Raw genomic sequence first — 18,720 nt, forward strand, 5'->3', positions numbered from 1 at the left:
ACCCACATGGCAGCTCGCAACTGTCTGTATCTCTAGTTCCAGAGAATCCGATACCCTCACACAGACAGACAGACATGCAAGGAAAACACCAATGCACATAAAATAAAACCAAATCATTTTTTTTTCAATCTAAGCAAAAAATACTAGAACTTAAGTGGATTTAACAAGTTGCATAGTACTTGTTATACTCAACGGCTTTTATATATTAGTAACAAACAAGAAAATAAAAACTTAAAACTCAATTTCTAGTACTGTGATGGTTAGTTTTAACTGTCAACTTACCACAACCTACAATCAATTACCTGGGAAGAGACTATCAATGGCTGGGTGAGCACATCTATAGGAAATTGTCTTGACTGTTAATTGACATGGGAAGACCCAACCCACTGTGAGCAGCACCACTCCCTAGCCAGAGCAAGCAAGTAAGGATCCATGTTTGTTCTCCCTGTATTTGACTGTGGATGCTTTAACTTCCTCCCTGGACTTCCGTACAATAATGAACTGTAACCTAAAATTGTAAGCCAAATAAGTCCCTTCTTCCCTAAATTGCTTTTAGTCAGGGTTCCCTTTTGAAGAAGCAATGAAGTCACACTGTCGAAGGACAGAGAAAACAAGTGGAACCCTGAAGCCCTGGGGGAATGGCAGAACAACACTGACTAATAAAGTCACTACTCTCATCTGCATACCCTCTCAGCTCTCCCTTTAAGAGCAAAAGCATCCCTCAATCATCCCCCCAGGCCTCTCCAACAGCGACTTTGGCCCTTCCATCTATCCTGAGGAAGAGGCCTATTCCACAGTAGCCATCTCGGCTGGTAGGGAGCTAAAAATAATGTGCATGCCTGGGCAAGTTACTGAACAAGAACTGGACAGGTATGACACTCTGCAGAAGGGAAAGACAAAAACAAAAGTAAGGAGATTATTTAAGAACATCTAATTGGGACATCCCCTCAAAATTCAACAAGTACTTACAGGTGGGCATTCCTATACAATTACTGTGGATTTTCTTTCTTTCTTTCTTTCTTTCTTTCTTTCTTTCTTTTGTTTTTTGGTTTTTTTGAGACAGGGTTTCTCTGTGTAGCTTTGCGCCTTTCCTGGAACTCGCTCTGTAGCCCAGGCTGGCCTGGAATTCGCAGAGATCCGCCTGCCTCTGCCTCCCGAGTGCTGTGATTAAAGGCATGCGCCACCACCCCCACCCGGCAGGTTTTCTTTTTAGTGGGGAGTTTAGGCAGGATAAGTAGAAACTCAAAGGAGAAAAAAGACAAAATGAGTGACAAGAGAGGTAAATGAGAGGGATGTTTCCAGCTTCTTACCAAAGACTAAATCCCTGAAGACAAGGCATGAGGGAAAGCTAAGTGATCAGCGGCACTCTGCTTGCAAAGTCTAGACACTGCATTTATCCCAGCATTGGAGCAAAAATCAATAAATTCGGTTACAGAAAAAGAAAATTATACACCTGAAATTGACAAACATAACTGCAAAGGTAAAAAAAAAAAAGTCAAGGATCTACAGTGCAGTGTTCGCTTCAGCAGCACGTATCTTAAAACCGGAATAATCCAGAAATGTATGGATGGTCCCTGTGCATAAGAAGACATCCAAATTTGTGAAACATTTTATATTTTTTTTTAATCAACCTTACCACCTGGGGAAAAAGCTTGTTAAAATTGACTGTGCCAATAAATTGACATAGTTCACATTTAAAAAAAAAGAATTTGCAATGCAGATAACAGATGGTAGCTAATTTCTTATACCTGCAACTATAAAAATCAATAAAATAACTACCTTTAAAAATTAAGGTTCAGGGGGCTGGAGAGATGGCTCAGAGGTTAAGAGCACCAACTGCTCTTCAAGAGGTCCTGAGTTCAGTTCCCAGCAACCACAAGGTTGCTCACACCATCTGTAATGAGATCTGGTGCCCTCTTCTGTATACATAATAAATAAATAAATCTTTAAAAAAAAATTAGGGTTCAGGCTATACCTTAGTGGTAGAGCATTTGCCTAGCATGTATGAAGTCCTAGGTTCTATGCACAGTACTACAACAATAACAATTATTATTAGTATATAATATTTATATTTAATAATTAAATGCTACTAAACTAAACTTTATTAGTCACATATAAGCATAAATATCCAATATTTGAAAGTCAAGACAATTTAATGAATATTGAATAAATTAATATTTAATGTAATTATACAAGATAATGGCTACTATTCAAATGTTAGTTTATAATATTTATAGTTCATTATATATAATATTTATAATAATTTGCTATTATAAATTACAGTAAAGGCATGGTAAACAAGGATCCTCATAGAATGAGTATTGAAATTTTCTTCCAAGAGTGAATGAACTAATAAGTCTACTTCCAAAAATGCAAATTGTGGATAATTGGAGATGTTGAAATAGTATGTCAGTACAAACATATTCTTTTCACTTTCTGGAGGAATTAGCTTTAAGAAATATACTGTTATACTTTCCCCTAATCATAGCACTTGAGGATGTGGAGACAGGAGGATCAGGAACTAAGGTCATCCTCAGCTAGACTAGCCATTTCAACGCTACTCTGAGCTAAAGGAGAACCTGATCAAAGGAAAAAAAAAAAGTCAAAATCAAAACAGTATCCATGACTACTAGGGCACAGGCTAAAAACCTTTTGGCCTGTGTGGGCCACCACCCCCTGAAGCAGGCTTTGCCACCACTCTTAGTTTATGGAACCTGTGGTACACAGATATAGAGATGGTAACCAAGGGTATCAAGATGAGTCAAGAGTACCAATATTTGCCAAAATCACTGGTCCATCCCTGTCTAATCATTTGCCTGCTTTGTAAAATGCTTTGCTGCATTAAATACAAGGATGATAATAGACATGCTAGGCAAGCGGCCTACTATGGAGCAATATCTCCAGCTCTCCTGATTTTTTTTTTTTTTTTTTTTACTTTCAGGACACAGTCTCACTAAACAGTCCTAACTGGCCTTCAACTCATTCTGTAGCACAGGTAGACTTTGAATTGCAACCCTTCCTACCTCAGGTTTCCCAGTAGCTATATTACAGGCCTGTACCACCAGGCCTGCTCTTACTCAGTCATGTTGTATGTACAGAAAATGGTACCCTGGTCAGGCTGTGGTGGCGCACACTTTCAATCCCAACACTCGAGAGGCAGAGCCAGGCGGATCTCTGTGAGTTCGAGGCCAGCCTGGTCTACAGAGCGAGATCCAGGACAGGCACCAAAACTACACAGAGAAACCCTGTCTCAAAAAAACAAAAAGAAAAAAAGTAAAAGAAAATGGTACCCTGAAGAATTCAGGCACTTATTTGGACATCTGTTCAACAGATACCAATCTTGAGAACACACAGCTAGCCACTGTTCTGATGATGGTGTGCTGAACTATAATGGTGAGCAAGCAGAAAGCAAAGCAACTATGGTACAACCCTTAGGTACAATACTTTATGATGCATGCCACTGACATAAGTAGGATATTGGTTATTAGATGATTTTGTCACATTTGGAAAAAATGTTCAAGTCTTAAAATGATTCACTTTTATCACTTTTTAATTATATGTGTCTGTCTGTGTATGTGGGTCCAGATGCTCAGTGAAACCAGAGGTGTCTGATCCCCTAGAGCCAAGGTAGGTGCTGGAAAAGATCTTCTGTAAGAACAGTACTAGCTTTTAACTGCTGAGCCATCTCTCCAGCCCCTCGTGTCTTTTTCAAATCATTAAATAACACATAGTAATTAATTATACATGTCAGAGGGGTTCAATGTGATTTTTTTTAAGTTGTTAAAAGCAATAATGCAAATACTCATCTCTGCGTGTTTAAAATACAGCCATATGGATTAAAAGAAAAAAGAAAAAAAAAAAAAAACAAACCCTGAATCTGCTATCATAAAGTATAAATAGCACTAGGTGATAGTGGGTAAGAACTGTTATCATTAATACTCAATAAAATGGTTAAATGAAAGAACAAGGATGCTTACAAAGATCCTTAAATAATGACAAGTTAAAGAGAAGAACGACTTTTGGAGAAGCCAAAATACAAGTAGCTGGCCTGTCTAGGCTGCCAACAGAAAAAAAGGCGCCAAGTTGAATAGCAAAGATTCCTCCACTGGCAAGCCAAAAAAGGACCTGGCAGAGGAAGCATAATTAGAAAACTTTTTTTTTTTTTTTTAAGCACAAAGGGCGGGGTGGAGTAGGAAGGGTTACAATATCGCGTTTACACTGCCATCTAGCGGCCTCCGAAACTAAACTCACCCAAACAGGACTGAATTTTTTCCGCTGTTTTTCAGTCAACAGCTGTAGAAATGAAGGCTGGGGAAGGTAAACGGAATGGGGAAGACCACCAAAGTCTCTCGTACTTACCTAAGAGAGAGCCGCGAACCGTCTCCGCGACGAAAGCCTGTACGCCCATCCTCGCCCTAGCGAAACATCAGCAGAAGTCCCTCCCCCACCGGAAGGAAGCTGCCAGACGTAGTCTAGGATTGGCTAATTCAGAGCTTGCGCAGTGATGCCATTGAGGTCGCTGCCAGTCTCCCTAACAGTTGCCCGGATGTTTCTTTAAATCGTTTACCTATAGGACAAGGTATAGACCTAGAGACAGCCAGGGTTGCCCAATGTTCAGGCCGCGACCACTGTCTCCAGGACGCGCTTCTCCCACTCGGCCTTGCCTTGAATAACTGTCTTTCTCGAAGCCCTCACCCTTCTGCTCATAGTCTTTTGGGATGATTTTACCTGTACCCTAAAAACACTGAAAAAAAAAATCACCTCCTTTACCAAAAGAAAGTATATTTTGAGCAGTATTGTACACAAATGATCTCAATTTCTTTTCTTTCTCTCTCGTTTGTGTGTGTGTGTGTGTGTGTGTGTGTGTGTGTGTGTGTGTGTGTTTGAGCCAGGGTCTCCTGTAATACCAGCTGCTCCCGAATTTGCTATTTCACCAAGGCCAGATTTGAACTCCTGATCCTAATGCCTCCACCTCCAGAATGCTGGGATTACAGGCAGTGCAGCACCAAGTTTGGCAATGGGAATGAATTCTTACTGACAGTTGCTTTAGCATCAGGACTTTTGTTTGGATGTGCAGTTTATTAGTTTTTACTTCTCATAGGGTTTTATAATGGAGAGGCCAACCTTAAGGTCAGGGCTCAAGAGAACTTTTCTTCCAGTCATAACTATTCCTGCCTTTGTTATTTTCCTGGAGTAAAGTCCCTTTGTTCTCTGGGCAGGCTGTTTCCTTAACAGTAATGACTAGAAGCCAGATGGAGTAGCATCCAGGCAGCAGAGATCCTTGTCGGGCCTAGTAACTTTTCCTTACACTACACTTTTTTTCTCCAAAGTTTCTTTCATTTAAACAAAGATTATTGTGGTGAAAATTCATGAAAAGAAGCTGTGTCTGGTTGTGTTTATGTGTGCAGAGACTGGTGGAGCAATTGGAATTTCAGTATTATGGAGAGATTAGAATTTTGCTGGTTCAAAGGCTAATTGCTTTATCACAGGGTAGTTTTAGGCTCCCTTGTCCCACTCTGTATCTGAAATAACATCTTGTGATAATAAAAAACCTCTTAAAAGCTATTAACTTGGCACTAACATTCTGTAATAATAAATAAAAATATCTTAGAAACTATTAACTTAGAACAAGTATCTTACAATAATAAATAAAAACCTCTTACAAGCTATTAACTTAGCAGAGCACTACCTTCTGCCAATCCCAGACTCAAGAATGTCATGAAATAGCATCTTAGACCTACTGAACAGATCTATCTTGTTGCACATACCACTGGTATACCCATTAACACATTTTCAACTTGCCTTGATTTATGACTTTCTTTGTTTTGTAAAACTATTAAAAAAAAAAACAACAACTCTGCAAAACTGCTTCCACTTTGGAAAACTGAAATGGGGTAACCTAAATCTGTGCTCCTGGACCAAAGTCACTCAGAATGGTTCCAGAAGAAACTGTCTTCTGTTTCCTTTAGGATGAGAGTTGTGGTTTTTATGTCAACTGTATGAAATCCACTGGTCTAAGTGCTCTCTAGACTTTCCTCTACTTGGTGTCCCAGATGGGAAAGTAAAATGGGAAGAAAAGGAAGTTGGAAAATGAGTAAACTTGGTCTTCCTTAGAAGTACCGTGCACCAAAAGTAACATATGTAAACATAGTTAGGTCTGCAACGTTGTAAGCTACTAAAGCAAACATTATTTGTCAACAAAATTCATCTTTTTAAAACTAATTTTTAGTTGAGTGTGATGGTACACACCTTTAACCCTAGCACCCAGGAAGCAGGGGCAGGTGGATTTCTGTGAATTTGAGGCCAGCTTGGTTTACACAGCAAGTTTCAAACCAGCCAGAACTACATAGTGAGACTTTGTCTCAAAACTAAAAATAAATAAATAAGCAAATAAAATATAAAGCCAATTTATTGCTACCTTCTTATTACATAGTGTAACCCATGTAGGAGCATATGGACTCCATATAGACTCACTGAAAACTGACCTCTGGAAATATTTGAGTCCTTGTATTCACCTTCAGATGAATGGATTTTGAAGACCTAAATTTACCAAATAGCATCTTGGGCTTTTGTCTATATGTAATTCCCACTGGCATCTTGGATTATATTGCTTTGTTACAGCATTAGAGGGAACTCCTAACTCACCCTAAAATTAGGATTCCAGAGCTTGTGTTCTTTTCTATTAAAAAATAACCACATGGCAGGATCTTTGATTGATGTGTAAAATAAATTTTAAAAAATTTAATAAAAAAAATCACGTGGCTAAGACTGAGCATGTGCGTCTAAGCATCAAAGCTAACAAGCTTCTGAAGTGAAGGAAACACAAGAGCACATGGGCAGGAGAATTCCCCTTTCCACCTCTCAGTGGTTTCCAAAAGGGGGATCAGTCTGCTGAGTCCTTTCGTGAAATCTTAGAGTTGGTGGGTGGTTCAGACCTATCCCAGACAAGGCACCACAGTGCCAAAGGCAAAACAAGACTTGCACTTTTTAGATGGCCTTTCATGCTCTCCCTCCCACCGACCCCCTAGGGATGGTGAGGTCAGATAACTGTACATCTGACGCAGCACTGGAGTTCCCATTCGACAAGCAGTAGACTATGGCACTGGTTAGTCCCAGCTTCCAAAATCTATGATGGGAGACATTGGGAGTTTATGGTGGTTAGAATTATCCTTTGAGAGATGTTTTTCTTTACTGATGTTTATTCCTTTATTTACTTATTCTTGACGGTGCCAATGGTCAAACCCTCACATGTAATTGCGATTGCACTCCCACAGAGTACATCTTTTAAAACTAATAATATATGAACATTACAAATTCATTGTACACAGAGAGAATATAAAAGTGGGTATTAAAAGTATTAAATGAAAGTAAACCTAAAAACAATTTAAATTGATGTTATATCAAAACAAAAACAACAATCCCTTTGCAATTTAGCAACATTTACAAACTCATAGATAGGTACATGTTACAATGATAGACACTGGAAAATGTTCTCGAACAAAGAACTTGGAATTTTGTGTCTACAGTTGTTAGACAAATAATAAAAAAAATGTTTTAGGGGGTTGGAGAGAGGGCTCAGCATGGGCTGCTCTTCCAGAGGACCTGGGGTTCAATTCCCAGCACCCATGAGACAGCTCACAAATGTCTGTAACTCTAGTTCCAGGGGATTTTGAACCCTCACACAGACATGCATACAGGCAAAAATAAAAATAAATATCTTTTTTAAAAAATTGCCATGGCTGAAAAGTTGGGCAGGTACATTCAAACTACACACGTTAGACACATCTTTCACTGTGTGAAAACTGATGCTTGTCCACTGTGGCCTGTCTTCTCAGCTCACTTCTGCAGTACAGCGGCCTTCTAGATCCTCTTGTTAGGGTTTGACCTAATCCTGTTGAAGGTACTTTGCTACCATGAAACATTGAAAAGATAACATTAAAAAAAAAAAAGTCAGGCTGGGTGGTGGTGACACACGCCTTTAATCCCAGCACTCAGGAGGCAGAGCCAGGCGGATCTCTGTGAGTTCCAGGCTAGCCTGGTTTACAAAGCAAGTTCGAGGTCAGCCAGGGATGTTACACAGAGAAACCCTGTCTCAGAGAGAGAGAGAGAGAGAGAGAGAGAGAGAGAGAGAGAGAGAGAGAGAGAGAAGAAAAGAAAGAAAGAAAGAAAGAAAGAAAGAAAGAAAGAAAGAAAGAAAGAAAGAAAGAAAGAAAAAAGATAAAGAAAAATGTGTTTTAGGTTTGGAAGAAAGAACACCAAGATGATTTACCACCCTTTAAAACAGTTTTATTTGGAGAGTTAAAAGCATCAGGCCATGGGCATCTTTGATGGGGTACTGAAGGAGAAGCCTTCATTTCCAAAGAACAAAGAGAATGCCTTACTCCTGTTGGATTGGGGTTGGGAAAAGGATATCCCATGCCATGTGACTTAACATATATAAGATATGAAGACAAGCAACGCACCTGATAAGAATTAGGGCTTTAGTTCAAGGCCACTTTGAGCCTGGGAATTATTGGGGACATGGGCACTAGGGAAGACTCCACAGAGTCCTCATTTTTCTGTTGAGTTTGCAGCTGTCTGAAGGAAGGAAATAACTTCAGCAGGGATGTAAGGTCACATCTACTCTCTGTAGCTGGGCTGAGAGGATGGTTACACAGAGTATGGCCCAGTTGGGAGGAGAGAGCAGCTAGAGGGTCTGTAACCTAACCTCTCCATGTAAGGCAGGTTATCCAAAGTATGGGAATGGTTTGCTAACAGTGTTATAGAGTGCCAGGCATGGTTGCCCACACCTTTAATACCAGTCCTCAAGAGGCAAAGGCCAGCCTGGTGTGCATAGCAAGCTCCAGGTTAGCCAGGACTACAAAGAAAGACTTTGTCTAAAAAGAAAAAAGAGCTGGGCGGTGGTGGCGCACACTTTTAATCCCAGCACTCGGAGGCAGAGCCAGGTGGATCTCTGTGAGTTCGAGGCCATCCTGGTCTACAAAGTGAGATCCAGGACAGACTCCAAAACTACACAGAGAAACCCTGTCTCAAAAAAAAAAAAAAAAAAAAAAAAAAAAAGAAAGAAAAGAAAAATGAAAAAGAAAGAAAAGAAAAAAAAGAGTTGTAGTGTTGGTTTTTTATATAATACTTAAATATGATGTACAAGATAGATGTCTATGTCCTAGTCACCGTTCTATTGCCAAATGCAACTCTTATAGAGCATTTAATTGGGGCTGGCTTCCAGTGTCAGAGGTTCAGTCCAGTATTATCCTAGTCGGAAGCATGGCTGCACACATGGGGTCGCAGCAGTACCTGCAGCCTGATCCACAGGCAGAGAGAAGTAGAGATACTGGGCCTGGCATGGGCTTTTTTTTTTTAATAAAAAAAAATTCATTTCCTTTTCCCATCACATTTACATTCTATTTGGATATGTCATTACATCCACTTTGTTACTCTTGAAGCAGTTTATGGTTATACATTCCTATACCATAAAACAGAACCGGAATCATTCTAGGTGGTATGGAGAATCCGGCACCCCCGGATGAACTGGGGACAGACAGAGAACTGGTAGACTGGCTGCAACTACAATCGAAAAGGTCACTTTCTAAATCAGAGTACTCCTATGATACTGTTGGAAAGCTGCTTCTCTCATACACTGAATCACGGTTTCAGATTGTTGAAGAGGATTATACACTTTCTGATATTCTCAACAACATTACTAAGGAAGACCTAAGGTGCCTCAGACTACGGTAAGAGCTTCCAAATGAATAATAGGTCTTAGTGAATATTTTTAAACAAAGTACAAAAACAAAATGCTGGTAGCTTCCTCCGATCTTAATGGAATTCTCTTTTCACTCTTGTTTAAAATACCCACACCTCTACACAGAGCCACCAACACTCCTATGGCACCAGGTCCAGACAAAGACAACACACTTGAGTAAGTTAGAGATTATATTGGAAAGAGTAGCTGGCAAATGTAATCCTGTAGATCAAATGCTTGCTTCTCCTGCTTGTGAGGTTGCTGTTTTTAAGTTTGCTTTTCTTATGGAAACTCCTGTTTTGCAGCAGTGGTGTCCTCTGTAGGCTCTGGCATGCAGTCTCCCAGCACAGAAGACAAAAGCAGGAGTCCTCACACTGAACCAAGCTGAACGAATAAGCAAATATCCTGCCTACTTAGGGTCAAAGCTTCTGTTCGTGTACACACAAATCCTGCATTACACAGAAGGACCCTTGTTCATTTAATCCAAGCACATATAATTTTAGACCATCCTTGTTTATAAACAGAATTGTATGTAATGTCAACCATGCTCTAGTATATTAAATTCTTAGGATTATATGTCATTTTAAAATCAGCATACCTTATAGCAACTGCTGGAAAGATAAAGCATAATACCTAACTGTGAAAGGAAAAAAAGTGTGCCTTGCAATGGGAGTAGAAGTTCATGTTTGTTAAATGTCTAAATGGAGAAAATTAAATTAGTTTACCTTTGAAGTAGCTTTATTTTAAAATACATGATTATATAGAGCCTTTGCCAACAGATGTCAGCCTCCACAATGCAGGGTGGCTGCTACTCTACCTGTCCACTGCATTAATCCCAGCATGCCTCACATCACAGAAAATGGCAGAGTTGTTCCTTGTAGTAACTGGTGTAGGATATGATGAAGGGAAGTTATAAACTCTGTATTACCCATTTCAAATCCTATACAAATCCGATACACTCTTATTCACATGGATACACTGCACACAACAACATATAAACTGCATGCAACTTATTCTTCCGTAATTTACATGTTTTCAAGACTTTTTGTCTGGGTATTTCATGTCCTTGAAGTTGAAAGCACAGAGTTCTTACAGTGGATGAGTGGCCATCCATTTCACAGTTTCCCATTAACTAGTGGCCACTGTGTGGGTCTCCTGTGCTCCATAAGGAAGATGCTCGCTCCTGTGTCCCACATGTTGGCAGACACTGCTCAGAAGCCGGCAAGCAGAGTGCTAGAAGCTTCCCGTAATTTTGCAAATGATACTACATTTGAGATTAAGAAATGTGACCTTCGTCAGCTAGAAGAGGGCCCTCCAGTCACCACAGTGCTTACCAGGGAGGATGGGCTCAAGTACTACAGAATGATGTAGATAGACTGTGCAGCGAATGGAGCTAAAGGCAGATGAGCTGTATAAACAGAAGATTATTCATGGGTCCTGTCATGTGTGTGATGGCCAGGAAGCCTCTGTGTGGGCCTGGAGGCTGGCACAAACCAGCCTATCGAGCCCATGGCTTCACCTTCACTCGGGGCCTGACTATCCAAGCAATTCTTGCAGAGCTAACAGGAAAAAGAGGGGGTTGTGCAAAGAGAAAGGCGGATCAATGCACATATACGCCAAGAACTTCTATGGGGGCAACAGCATCGTTGGAGCTCAGGTGCCCCTAGGAGCAGGGATTGCTCTAGCCTGCAAGTATAATGGAAAAGATGAGGTCTGTTTGACTTTATATGGTGTTGGTGCTGCTAATCAGGGTCAAATATTTGAAGCTTACAATATGGCAGCATTGTGAAAATTACCTTGTATTTTCATCTGTGAAAATAACCGCTATGGCATGGGGACATCTGATGAGAGAGCAGTGGCCAGCACAGATTACTACAAAAGAGGAGCTTTTATTCCTGAACTGGGGGTAAATGGAATGGATATCTTCTGTGTCCGAGAGGCAACAAAGTTTGCAGCTGCCTATTGTAGGTCTTGTTAGACGCCAATCCTGATGTAACTACAGACTAATTGTTACCATGGACATAGGATGAGCGACCCTGGAGTCAGTTATGACACTTGAGAAGAAATCCAGGAAGTAAGAAGTAAGAGCGATTCTATTATGATTCTTACGGCTAGGAAGGATCTTGCAAGTGTTGAAGAATTAAAGGAGATTGATGTGGAAGTGAGGAAAGAAATCGAGACTGCTGCCCAGTTTGCTATAGCTGATCCAGAGCCACCCTTGGAGGAACTAGGCTATCTCATCTATAGCAGTGATCCTCACTTTGAAGTGTGTGGTGCCAACCACTGGCATGGGCTTTTGACACCTCAAACCCACCCCAGCGAAACTTCCACCAACAAGGCCCCACCTCCTGATCCTTCTCAAGTAGTGTCACCCCCCCCCCATGGCTAAGCATTCAAATATATGAGCCTATGGGGTTGTTATTCAAACAACCACAATATATATTATGGACTATTGGCAAAATTTGAATTTCCAAAAAAATATAGCAAATACCTAATGTCACACAACCCAATTTCAGAATTCAATATCAGACAATATACTATCTCAAATATTAAAAATGATAGTCATATTACTTTTAAATGGATGTGTATGAATGCTTGAGTTATGACTGTTGGGGGATATTTGGGCAAATTGTGTAAAAATGTGTCACTATTTTACCTTGCCTGCCTAAGGCAGCTGATTGGTTTAATAAAGAGCTGAATGGCCAGTAGCTAGGCAGGAGAGGTTAGATGGGACACGGAGGGAGTCAGACATATAGGATGGGGGAGAAGTAAAGGGCCAAATGGCAGAACCTAGATTAATAGAAACAGGTTAATTAAGTTCTAAGAGCTAGTTGGGAACAATCCTAAGCTAAAGGCCAAGCTTTCATAATTAATAAGAAGTCTCTATGTCATTATTTGGGGGCTGGCAGTCCCAAAAGAAAGTCCAACAAGAAAGACTGGCTACATCTGACTCTTTTTATTTAAACTTTCCTGTATATTACAAACGGTCTACAATAGAAATGAACTGTCAGGCAAGGTCCAAGCCTATAAGCCTAGCATTCACAAAGCTGAGCCCAGAGATTGTAGGCTCCAGACAAGTCTCTACAAAGTAAGACTTTTTTTTAATTAAGGAATTTTATTATGGTGATATTGTGTTCCCCAAGATATTGTGCACCCTAATAAACTTATCTGGGGTCAGAGAACAGAACAGCCACTAGCTATAGAGGTCAGAAAATGGTGGTGCGCGCGCGCGCGCACATACACATACACACACACACACACACACACACACACACACACACACACACACCTTTAATCCTAGCGTTCCGAAGGCAGAGAGCCTTCTGGATCTCTGTAAGTTCAAAGCCACACTGGGAACAGCCAGGCATGGTGCTACATGCCTTTAATCCCAGGAAGTGATGGTAGAAAGCAAAAGGTATATTAGGCGTGAAAACCAGGAACTATGTCTGTTAAGCTTTTAGGCTTTTGAGCAGCGGTTCAGCTGAGATCCAGTCAGATGAGGACACGGAGGCTTCCAGTTTGAGGAAACAGAATCAGCTGAGGAGTTGGTGAGGTGAGGCTAGCTGTGGCTTGCTCTGTTTCTCTAATCTTTCAGTATTCACCTCAATACCTGGCTCTGGGTTTGTTTTTAGTAATAAGACCTTTTAAAATTTGTGCTACATTTTATTATTCATTTTACATATAAATCACATATCCCCTTTTTCCCTCCTTCCACCCCTCCAGCCTTCATCCACCCACCCACCTCCTATTCCCTCCTACAAAAAGGTAAGGCCTCCCATGGGGAGGTACATTCAGTAGAGGCAGGTCCAAGCCCCTACCCCTGCCTCAAGGCTGTGCAAGGTGTCCCACCATAGACAGTGGGTTCCAAAAAGCCGGCTCATTCACTAGGGATCGATCCTGATCCTACTGCCAGGGGGCCCCTTAAGCAGATCAAGCTACTGGTGAGACATTTTTCCCCCATGTGGAGCTGAGGATCGAACCCAGGACCTTGTGCTTGCTAGGCAAGCACTCTACCACTGAGCTAAATCCCCAATGATACTTTTTCTTAACTGAACAAAACAAAACTAAACAGAACCACGCCAAACAAGACAGCTACAAAATGAGTTGCCTTTCTAGAGTACATGATAAATAATACAGTGAAAGTCTGAAAAGTGTTCTTACCTTGCCATGGAAGTCTCCAGACCCTCTGGACAGAATCAAGGGAGCCCTCTTCACAGGACAATGAAGTTCATTTATCAAAGGACAGAAAAAGCAAGTAAAAATCACCCAAGTATTCAAGCAAAACTGACTTACTTTCCCCTATGGGAATAGTAGAAAGAGTGCAGTTAATGAAGCCACTAATGCTACTGGCCTCAGCTAAAAGAATTTAAAAACCACACACCTTTAATCCAGCACTTAGGAGGTTAACTGGGATACAGGAAAGATTAGGATAAACATGAATAACAAGAGGAGGTAACTCAGGAGAGAGCATTTCAAATGCACGGCAACTGTGAAGCCACAGAAACAAGGGTGTATGGCTCAGTGGTAGAGGGCTCCCCTGGCCTGCACCATGTCCAGGGTTTCATCCCAAGTGCAGAGAAAATGATATCATATAAACATTGGACAACCCCAAACCATTTGAAAAGTATTTGCAATTTCTGGCAGCACATAATTATAAGTGTTCCAGGTGGCAGTGGTACACGCCTTTAGTCCCAGCACTCTGGAGGCAGAGGCAGGAGGATCTCTGTGAGTTCAAGGCCAGCCTCATCTACAGAGCCAGTTCGAAGACAGCCAAGACAGCACAGAAAAATCCTGTCTCAAACAAAAACGAAAACAACAAACTAAACAACAACAAAGGGGCCGGAGAGATGACTCAGTGGTTAAGAGCACAGGCTGCTCTTCCCAGAGGACCTAGGTTCAATTCTCAGCAACCACAGGGCAACTCACAACTGTCTGTAACTCCAGTTCCAGAGGATCCCACTCCCTCACACGGACATGCATGCAGGCAAAACCACCAATGCATATTAAATAATAATAAGTAAAATATCTTAAAACATAACAAAATAACGTAAGTATTCCATGACAATAATGGTGAGGATGTGAAAACAAGAAAACACATAGGACATCACTGCAACACTAATACGTTTTGTATTTTCTGAGTGTCCATCCACAGTGAGTAACTGGAGCATGTCTGTTTGTTGTTTGTGGTTTTGTTTTTTAAATACATAGGAACGGAATGTTTTTTTTTTTTCATTTCAAAGAGGAGTTGTGCGCCAGGCGGTGGTGGCGCACGCCTTTAATCCCAGCACTCAGAAGGCAGAGGCAGGCGGATCTTTGTGAGTTCGAGGCCAGCCTGGTCTACAGCGCGAGATCCAGGAAAGGCGCAAAGCTACACAGAGAAACCCTGTCTCAAAAAATAAAAGAAAAAGAGGAGTTGTCCTTGAGCAGGAAACTGGAAGAGAAGGCATATCTGTTGTGACTATTTGTTAAATTTATTTTATTTTTAATTTTCTGTGTGAGGGCTTTGTCTGCACATATGTTTGTGTACATGGTGCCCATGGAGTCCAGAGAAGACACTGGGTCCCCTGGGACTGGTGTTATAGATGACTATGAGCCACCACATGGGTGCTGGGAACTGAACCTGGGTCCTCTGGAAGAGCAGCCAGTGCTCTTAAGCACCGAGGTATCACTACTTCCCCTTCTGCTGTGACTATTTTTAAAGAATAAATTGCATCAACATTCACTCTAAAACAAAACAGGCTTACAAATCTTTACATTCAGAGGGCAAGAGAGCTTTATGTGCAAGTAAAAGGAACTGAGATAAAAATCCCCAGCATCCACGATGAACACTAGTAACTACAGCTATAAGAGCAAGTGCAGAGGGTGCAGAATTGCTGGGATTTTCAGCTGCCCAGCTGGCTGCTGGTCCAGCAGGACACCCAGTGTTCTCTTCTAACCTTCACATGCACACACAGTTATACACATGACCACACATACCACCTCCACCACGCCCACACACATATACTATCCATGTAATAGCTAATACTGGATATAAAGAACATTACACTAGGCTATCTCTGAACGAACTCCAACCACGCCCCCATCGTTGTGCATGCCACTGCAGGACACCTAGTCATTTCCAGGTCATATGTCCTGTGTAACCCATGCCCCATGTGCTGCATGGTCACGTAATCACCCAGCGTGACCACATGATCTATGCGCATGTGAGAAATAGCCACATGGGCCTGTGTGCACAGGTGCAAGCTGACCCTTAAAAAGGCAGGCCCGATGTCCCCCTGCTCCCTTCTCCACACATGTCCTTCAGTAGGCCTGATCACATCTATCCCTTTCTCCTTTCCTTAATAAAAATCTTGTTTGTGGGTTTGTCAAGTTCCGTGACTTTTCCTAGCAGGGAAAGAGCGTCACTAAAAAGCATCATTGGTACTGTGCACAGTAGGCCCTCTCGGTGCTTTGAGCCCAGGAACCTGTACGGGGGAGTCTGCTCCATCCACAACAGCCCACTGTCCATTTGCTTGGCACACACCACTGGCTACTTCGATTGGTGAGTCCCCCACTTTTCAGCCAGTGTAAAGTCTCCTAGACCCATGGGAATGACTGTCGAGTGTCCAGCGCCCTTCTGGTGTCCCTGAGACTGGAGGTACCCCTGGCCATGGTCTTCACTGGCTACGGCTGGTCCCTATCGAAGGCTAAAATTTCTAATCATCTCTGACGTCTGTAGTTTGAGATATAATTCTCGCAGTCAGACCCGTCTTCAGGTGCAACTTCAGGCTATATAAGGCTAACACATTTTTCTGGCTTGCTAATAATCTACTTCCTGAGGAACACAGGCAGGTTTGGGAGCAGGCTAGGATGCATGCAGATGAGGTTTACCAAACTAAGCCCGCACACCCTCCAGGAGCTGAGGCGGTTCCTGATCAGGACCACACAGTGATTATAACACCCAGGGTGGGTCTCTAGACAGGGATAGGTTTATTACCTGCCTCCTGGCAAGCCTTCGTAAAGCAGCCCTAAAACCAGCAAACTATGAAAAACTGAAAATGATAATTCAAGATAAGGATGAAAATCCATCTCATTTCTTAGAACAGCTCACTAAGGCCCTCCTTCAATATACTAGCCTAGATCCTGAAAGCCCAGAGGGCAGGCAGCTCCTTAGGACTCACTTTGTCTCACAGAGCTTCCCCGACATAAAGGCAAAACTTAAACGCTTGAAGAAAGGCCCTCTGACCCCACAAGCAGAAGTGTTAGTGGTGGCATCTAAGGTGTACTATGGAAGAGATGAAAAAGCCCAAAAAAGAAACTGCCAGATGTTGGCACATGCCATCCCTCCAGTTCCTCGAAAGCCTCTGGGTCCATTCAAGTGTGGGAAGGACAGCCATTGGGCCCAGGCTTACACCACCGCCCCACAGGGGGCACCCACAGGGCCTTGCCCAAAATGTTGCCAAAAGGGTCACTGGTCAGCTGACTGTCCCAATGCACCAAGCAGCACAGGAATGCCAGATGAAGACCACCCTCTGGCTGATGTTGTAGGCTTGGCTTTCAGTGATAACTGATGCTGCCCAGGTCATGCCCCGGCCAATCCCATCTCACACAGGGAACCCAGGATAGCGACAGTAACATCTGTGTGACTCATCTCCTTCCTTCTGGACACTGGAGCTACCTATTCTGTGCTGAGAGAGGATTGGAACCCTTCTTCTCCTTCTCTTCCCCTATTGTCGGGGTTGGGAGACAACCTTACCTACCTCACCAGACACCACCACTTAGTTGTATTTTCAGAGGCCTCCCTCTCACACACACATTCTTACTGGTGCCAAGCTGCCCTGTGCCTCTAATGGGAAGGGATTTTCTAGCTAGGGCAGGAGAACATCCATTTCATTTGCTCCCCACATTCACCTCACCCCAGCAGCTCTTCTTCTTCTCCTCGCCACCCACTCTGCTAACTCTAACAGTAACTTTCCCTTGTCAGACTCTCAGGTGGACGCAAAAGTCTGGGGCACCCAGAACCCTTCTATCTCTAGGCACCATCAGCCTATTACTATCCAGTTACAGGACCCTACCAGATATATCACCCAAGCTCAGTACCCTCTCTCACTCCAGAGCCTAAGAGGACTTAAGCCTATCATTTCTGCCCTTCTCAGGAAAAAGCTGCTCCACCAACATCTTCTCCTTTTAACACCCCCATCCTTGCAGTTAAGAAGTCTAGTGGAAACTACCCCCTGGTTCAAGACCTCCAGCTCATTAACTCTGCAGTGGTCCCCCTCCACCCTGTAGTGCCTAACCCTTATACTCTCCTGTCCACTGTCCCTTCAGGAACCTCTCACTTCTCAGTTCTAGATCTCAAGGATGCCTTCTTTTCTATTCCTCTCAGTCCTCAGTGTCAAAATATCTTTGCTTTCATCTGGACTGACCCTGACACTCACCTGCCACACAGCTGACCTGGACTGTTCTGCCACAAGGATTCAGGGACAGTCCACACCTGTTTGGTCAGGCTCTGGCCTCTGATCTGCTCTCTCTGTCTCTTCCTGGCTCTAAACTAATACAGTATTTAGATGACATTCTACTCTGCAGCCCGTCCTTACAAGTTAGCCAAACTAACACCACAGTTCTCCTGAATTTCTTATCCAGTCAAGGTTACGGGGTATCTCCTTCTAAAGTTCAGCTGTCTACTCCCCAGGTCACCTATTTGGATCTAACCATTGCTCCAACTCACAAGGCTATTACTGTAGATAGAAAGCATCTAATCCAGGCTCTTGCAGTCCTTTCTACTAAGCAGGAGATTCTGTCTTTCCTAGGAATACTGGCTTCCTACGGTCTTGTGTTCCATCTTTTTCTCACCTGCTTGCCCCTTATACCAGGCAGCTCAGGGCTACTCACAGGATCCTCTCCTTCACCCAGTTACTAAACCTTTCCAGAAGCTCCAACAGGCTCTCCTCCAGGCCCCAGTGCTTCACCTCCCAGACCTAACTTGTCCCTTCTCCCTC

General features: G+C 42.5%; 1 pseudogene; it reads left to right on the forward strand.

The window, feature by feature from the left end:
* The first annotated feature begins 9,264 nt into the window (after positions 1-9,264).
* Positions 9,265-17,292, forward strand: LOC118574807 (annotated as a pseudogene).
* The last annotated feature ends 1,428 nt before the right edge of the window (positions 17,293-18,720 follow it).

Source organism: Onychomys torridus, chromosome X (assembly GCF_903995425.1).
Source record: "Onychomys torridus chromosome X, mOncTor1.1, whole genome shotgun sequence".
Taxonomy (NCBI): domain Eukaryota; kingdom Metazoa; phylum Chordata; class Mammalia; order Rodentia; family Cricetidae; genus Onychomys; species Onychomys torridus.